This window comes from Portunus trituberculatus, chromosome 17 (assembly GCF_017591435.1).
Source record: "Portunus trituberculatus isolate SZX2019 chromosome 17, ASM1759143v1, whole genome shotgun sequence".
NCBI lineage: Eukaryota > Metazoa > Arthropoda > Malacostraca > Decapoda > Portunidae > Portunus > Portunus trituberculatus.
In genome coordinates, this window is record NC_059271.1 from 24625375 (window position 1) to 24632874 (window position 7500).

Consider the following 7500-nt stretch of genomic DNA (forward strand, 5'->3'; position numbering starts at 1 on the left):
GTATGGAAAAAATAAAGAAAAAATAAAGAAAAAGTTAAGAAATAGATAGCATAATGTATTTAGATGTGTACAGTGTTTTGATAAGGTGACTTCCTGACTCGCCCAGTAAAATGTCTCCTCTCTGAATCTTAGTTGCAACCCCTACTTCACTGGGACTGTTTCACTGTTTTCCTCATTTGTTGTTGTTTTTTTTTTTTGCATCTGCTACCACCACTATTACTATTATCACTACTCCATCACCGTTGCTACTACTACTTCTACTACTACTACTACTACTACTACTACTACTACTACTACTACTACTACTACTACGACGACGACGACGACGACGACGACGACTACTACTACTACTACTACTACTACTACTACTACTACTACTACTACTACTACTACTACTACTACTACTACTACTACTACTACTACTACTACTACTACTACTACTACTACTACTTCCATCAAGCCACTCTACTGGTGATCTGGCTTTCCTTACTGAGTCTTGGTCATCCTCTTTTAGAGACTTTAGTGAAACTTTTGCTATCGCGTTAGACATATCAAAGCTTTTGATACAATCTGGCACAAAGCTTTGATTTCAAAACTACACTTCTACAGTTTCAATTCCTCTCTCTGCGCAACTTTATCTGAAGTTTCCTTTCCGACCGTTCTATTGTTGCTGTGGTGGACGGCCACTGTTCTTCTCCTAAGTCTATTAGCAGTGGTGTTAATTCCTCAAGGTTCTGTCCAGTCACCAATTCTCTTCCTATTATTCATTAATGATTTAAACCAAACTTCTTGCCCTACCCACTCCTACGCTGATGATACCACCCTACACTTTTCCACTTCTTTTCAGAGATGACCAACTCTTCAGGAAATTAATATATCGCCCAGGGACACCATAGAACGTCTGAATTCTGATCTCTCTAAGATTTCTGATTGGGCAGAGGAAACCTAGTAATGTTCAGTTCCTCAAAAACTCAATTCCTCCATTTGTCAACTAGACCCAACCTTCCAGACAACTATCCCCTCTTCTTCAATGACACTCAACTGTCTCCCTCTTCTATACTGAATATCCTCTGTCTTTCTAAACTTCACATCTCATCTCTTGCTAATACAGCTTCTATGAAGCTAGGCGTTTTGAGGTGTCTCCGCCAGTTTATTTCACTTCGCCAACACTGTACAAGAGGTTTTCCATCCATGTATGGAGTGTTTTGGACATGTATATGAGGTTCCATTTACAGTCTTATTAGACAAGATGGAGTCAAAAGCTTATCAACTCCCCTGTCTTCAACATTTTTTCACCGCTGGAATATTACATCTCTTGCTATCTTCTACCGCTATTTTCATGCTAACTGCTCTTCTGATATTGCTAACTGCATGCCTTCCATTTTCCTGCTGCCTCGCCGCACAAGGCTTTCTTCTTCCTCTCACTCCTAATCTGTCTAACTCTCTAATAAAAGAGTTAACTTGTATTCTCAATCATTCATACTTTTCTCTGGTAAACTCTGGAACTCCCTACCTGTTTCAGTATTTCCAACTTCCTATGACTTGGGTTAATTTAAGAGGGAGATTTCAAGACATTTAATGTTTTGGGGGCTAACTTTCATGGACCTGCAGTGGACAGGCAACTTAATCGGTCTCTTATTCATTTAATATTGCCTTTGGCCAGCTTTCCCCTCTTATACAAAACTACTACTACTACTATTACTGCTACTATTACTACTACTACTACTACTACTACTACTACTACTACTACTACTACTACTACTACTACTACTACTACTACTACTACTACTACTACTGCTGCTGCTGCTGCTGCTGCTGCTGCTGCTGCTGCTGCTGCTGCTGCTGCTGCTACTACTACTACTACTACTACTACTACTACTACTACTACTACTACTACAGGCAACCCCATAAGGACCAGGAAGTCTACTGCTGTGCTTTTTTTTTATTTCTTCATAATTATATCTTCTTCTTCTTCTTCTTCTTCTTCTTCTTCTTCTTCTTCTTCTTCTTCTTCTTCTTCTTCTTCTTCTTCTTCTTCTTCTTCTTCTTCTTCTTCTTCTTCTTCTTCTTCTTCTTCTTCTTCTTCTTCTTCTTCTTCTTCTTCTTCTTCTTCTTCTTCTTCTTCTTCTTCTTCTTCTTCTTCTTCTTCTTCTTCTTCTTCTTCTTCTTCTTCTTCTTCTTCTTCTTCTTCTTCTTCTTCTTCTTCTTCTTCTTCTTCTTCTTCTTCTTCTTCTTCTTCTTCTTCTTCTTCTTCTTCTTCTTCTTCTTCTTCTTCTTCTTCTTCTTCTTCTTCTTCTTCTTCTTCTTCTTCTTCTTCTTCTTCTTCTTCTTCTTCTTCTTCTTCTTCTTCTTCTTCTTCTTCTTCTTCTTCTTCTTCTTCTTCTTCTTCTTCTTCTTCTTCTTCTTCTTCTTCTTCTTCTTCTTCTTCTTCTTCTTCTTCTTCTTCTTCTTCTTCTTCTTCTTCTTCTTCTTCTTCTTCTTCTTCTTCTTCTTCTTCTTCTTCTTCTTCTTCTTCTTCTTCTTCTTCTTCTTCTTCTTCTTCTTCTTCTTCTTCTTCTTCTTCTTCTTCTTCTTCTTCTTCTTCTTCTTCTTCTTCTTCTTCTTCTTCTTCTTCTTCTTCTTCTTCTTCTTCTTCTTCTTCTTCTTCCTCCTCCTCCTCCTCCTCCTCCTCCTCCTCCTCCTTCTCTCGTCATCATCACATTTTCACCACCGTCTGTCAAATATTTTTCTCTGTTTTTTCTTCTCTGGTCCTCCTCAGTCTGTTGACCTCCTTTTATTTAGGTTTCTCTCCTGTTTTTTATCCTTATTTTCCCGCTATTGTCTATATCAACTTACCTCTTTGGACCTTTTCACATTCCTTCCATCCTTCATTCGTCCATATATCCTCTCTCTCTCTCTCTCTCTCTCTCTCTCTCTCTCTCTCTCTCTCTCATTATCTTTAGGGTTGTTCTCTTATATAAAAAATTGCCTTCTGCGTTTGATGTCGCTGAGTCTCTTTCTTTATCCTTCAATTTTCTTCCTCTCCATCTCATTCTCCTTTACATTCTCCTTTGTCTTTCCTCTGCTCCCCTCCCCTCCCCCCACCAACCCCTCTGTCTCTCTCTCTCTCTCTCTCTCTCTCTCTCTCTCTCTCTCTCTCACTCGGTAAAATTAACTAATATCCTTCATAGTTCTGATTCTGGAGGAAGATTTTTCGTGTCTTTTGAGGAATCGTGCAGTGTTTGCCTTAGCCTTCCTTCTCTTCCTCCTCCTCCTCCTCCTCCTCCTCCTCCTCCTCCTCCTGGTTTTGAGCTTCGATTACAGGAAGGAGTGGTTGGCAAAAAAAAAAAAAATAGCATTTCCTTTATTGGGCTTAATTCATCCTTGCTTGTTCAGTGAATTTTCTCCGTTAGAGATTTTTATTTATTTTTTTTTTATATTTTTTCTGTCTTTTCTATTATTATGTTTATGGCCCTCCTCTTTCTTTCCTCCTCCTCCTCCTCCTCCTCCTCCTCCTCTTTATCTTCTTCATCTTCCGGCGTCTTTTCCAGCTTTCTTTAGCTGTTTTTATTCTTCCTTTCCTCTTTCTTGGATTCTTTTCGTCCTCTTAATTACTTTGATCTTTATTGCTTTTTCCTCTCTTTTTCTTCCTCCACCTTCTCCTCCTCTTTTTCCTCCTCCTTTTCCATCTCCTATTTCCTCCTCCTCCTCCTCCTTATCCTAATTTCTCATGTTTTTTTTAGTTCATTCTTTCTTTTTTTGTCTTAATTTCATTTCCCGTCCTTGCTAGCTTTCATCATCATTTTCCTCCTCCTCCTCCTCCTCCTCCTCCTCCGGTTTGTCCTGCCCTCCGTGACGGTGACCCAGCTGTTATTTCCGTCCACGCCCTAATTACGCTACGTGGCTCTCTCTCTCTCTCTCTCTCTCTCTCTCTCTCTCATTATCGCAGCCTCCTCCCTTCCTCTGTTCCCTCCGTCCCTCCCTCCCTCCCTCCCTCCCTTCCTGCATCTCCCTCTCTCCCTCTCTCCCTCCCTCCTTCCCTCCCGCCCTCCCTCCCTCGTGTTTCCTCCAGCTCTCCTCATGTCACTCCACTTCGTTAGTCTGCCATTGACAGTCTTATTTGACTTCACCTCCGGGGTAGTTTAGCTTTCCTATTCATTTGTTTGGACTCTTTCCGGGAGCTTCTTTATTTTATTTTTATTTTTTTATTTTATATGAGTTACGTCATTGTGTGCTGTTTGTCTCCTTTTAGTGTTGACTCTTCCGGGCTGTTCTGCCACTCCCTCTGCCTCTTCCTCTTCCTCTTTCTCCTCCTCCTGTTTCTTCTTCTTCTTCTCCTTCTTCTTCTTCTTCCTCTTTTTTTTCTTCTATTTCTCCTCCTATTTCTTCTTCTTTCTTCTTCTTTCTTCTTCTTCTTCTTCTTCTTCTTCTTCTTCTTCTTCTTCTTCTTCTTCTTCTTCTTCTTCTTGTTCTTGTTCTTGTTCTTGTTCTTATTATTCTTCTTCTTCTATTTCTTCTTTTTCTTCTTCTTTTATATTCCTTCTTCTTCTTTTCTATTCCTTCTTCTTCTTCTTCTTCTTCTTCTTCTTCTTTGATGCTTCTTTCCTTAGTATCTGTCACTTCTGATTTTCTGTTTTTATGTGTTCGTTCCATCCTTCCATCCTTCTCTTCACTCCTCCAATCATTTTTTTTTCTTGTTTTTCCTTCCTTCCTTCCTTTCATATTTCTTCCGTTCATTTCCTTCTCTGTTCCTTGCATTTTATTTCCTTGTGTAATCATTATCCTCGATTTTGCAAGCATGAATCGTGTCTTTGTGTGTGTGTGTGTGTGTGTGTGTGTGTGTGTGTGTGTGTGTGTGTGTGTGTGTGTGTGTGTGTGTGTGTGTGTGTGTGTGTGTGTGTGTGTGTGTGTGTGTCACACACACACACACACACACACACACACAGCTGCATTCACGCGTTAAGTTTATCCTCGCCTGCTTACTCTGGTCATGCGTGGCACTTCATCATATTTGCTTGATCCTCTTCGCCTCATCCTCCCCTCATCCTCCCCTCACCCTTCCTTCACCCTTCCCTCAGCCTTTCCTCAGCCTCCTTCCTTTCTTCCCTCTCTTTGCCTTCCCTCACCATTCCCTTCACCCTCCTTTTCACCCTCCCCACGTCTTCCCTTCAGCTTGTTTTCCATATCCTCCCACAGGAGCTGGTACTGGAAATGAACCGTGTCGGGCTGTTGCTGGATCTCTCCCACGCGTCGCCCTTTACCCTCCAGGATGTGCTGGCTACCTCTCGTGCCCCCATCATCGTCTCCCATGCAGCCGCGCGCGCCCTCTGCCCCGCACGCACCAACTTGCACGACCACATCCTCTCCTCCTTGGTAAGTCTGCCCATGAGGGAAACAAAGGAAAAATGTGAGGGAGGGAAGAGCAAGGGGAGGTATGGGAGGGAGTAATGAGAGGCAGGGGAGAGATGTAGTGCGTTAGGGAAGGAAGGTAGGGATGGGTATGGGGGAGGCTAAGAAGGGAGGGGTAAGGTGAAGGTAAAGGCAGGAGGGATTAAGGTGAAATAGAAAAGGGAAGGTCAAGACAAGAGACAGAGGAGCAATGTAAGGCAGGGAAATTTTTTTAGTAGAAAATATGGAGTATTCTCTTATCTGAATTCAGCAGCTTGTTTGTTCTGAAGGCTGGTGGTGGTGGCAGTGGTGGTGGTGGTAGTGGTGGTGGTGGTGCTTGGGAATTCCTCATGGCAGTGGCTATGAAAGACGCGTTTCCTCTTGCTCATCTCCATACCTCTTGACCTACCTCGTTCACCCCTTACATTCCCTTCCTCCTCCACTACTCCCTCCCTCCTAGTCTCTCTCTCTCTCTCTCTCTCTCTCTCTCTCTCTCTCTCTCTCTCTGGCTTTTCTCAGATTTCTTTGTCTTTTAGCATTCCTCTTTTATGATGTGTCACAGTTTTCTTTGCATTTCCATCACATTTTTTTTTCTGTTCTTTCCCTCTACATATTTCATTTCTCCTTCTTACACAGGTTTCTACCAACAACTTCGTCTACCAACGTTCCTCAGTCTTTCGTTTTATCATCCGTTACTCTCCGTGTCGATAATGAAACACTTTTCTTTCCCTCTTGAATATGTATAATTAAAGCGCATTGCTACAAATGATTCTCGCCTGTGCGCCAGTGTTTCGTGAAGCTGCTCCTCCAACCTCACGTGAGTGCCGCGCGTTGCCTTTCTTTTCGCTGACTTGCATCACAATACTTGCTCGTTAATTGTCGAACAGCAGCATAAAGTGTTAATTTTTCCTTTTCATGAACACACGTGCAATATTTTCATGCTTTTCTTTCTTCCTTTCTTCATAATAACAGTCCCTCGGCGCCTTCATTTGTATCTCCTTTTATACCTTCATTACAGCGGTTTTCACCTCCAGAAGTTTTGCTGTTAAGTCAAAATATTTCCTTGAATTCAGATTCCAGCGCGCCCTCCTGGCTCGGGAACCTTCACGCTGAGGAGCGCGCCTCTCTTCGTTATAAGAGCAGGAGCCTCTAAGGTGCTTACCTCGCCTGCTTCTTTTTATACTGTTAATTAGCGTTTGCACTTTTTTAGTTTTAGTTTTAAGAAGGAATTTTAGTTGTCATTAGCTGGCCACACGGGAGTGACGACGCCCTGCGAGGAGAGGCGAGGCACGGCCCTGGATGGCGGCGTGTGACCTTTTAATGGGGTCACTGGTGGAGGAAAGCAGGGCCACATAATATCACTGAATATTTTGAGCTTAACGAATATTAGGTATGGTGTTTTTCACTTTAACTGGAGCGACACAGGTTTTATCAGCTCTCTGGCTGTCAGTCAAGGGAGCTGCGCGTGGATCGTGTGTGTGTTCCGCTATGGCCTTCCATCACGGCCTCTTTGATCTGTGTGTGTGTGTGTGTGTGTGTGTGTGTGTGTGTGTGTGTGTGTGGAAATTGTGTCTGGTGGCTGCGTTGTGCCGCCATGCACCAGCCGGTCCGTCGATGGACCGGCCTGGCTGTGATGTAAGAAGGTAATTGCTTCAGGATTCTACCTTGGATCCACATCTTTATAAGGAATTTAAAAAGGAAAGAACGAAAAACTCAGAATCCATCATGCGGGTAATAAATCAGTGACAAGAATCGTGTCACTCCTCACTAATATCACGTTATATGTAGTGTCTTTTACCCTTTGTTGTGAGAGCATTTGACTGTTTGACCATTTGTAGCTGAAATAATAGACCGTATTTGCGCACATATCGTCTCGCCTCATCCATTTTAACGTACTGTAGTGGATATTGGGGTTTTGAAAGGTGTCTTCGTAATTCAAGTGGATATTGGAGGTTTTCAGTGTTGTTTTCAGGATTTTAGTCGTAATTCAACAATGACTGCATCGCTAACGAAAACCGGTCTGGTCACCCGTATAGCATTTGAAAATAATCCTCATGAGATAAGCATTCAAGAACACAAGCCAATATGACGGTGGAGGAAGCACTGCACGCCTCAGTTGACAGACAGAGACAG

General features: G+C 42.4%; 1 pseudogene; it reads left to right on the forward strand.

Moving 5' to 3' along the window:
- Positions 1 to 7500, forward strand: part of LOC123504778 — a 76990-nt pseudogene that overhangs the window by 43516 nt on the left and 25974 nt on the right.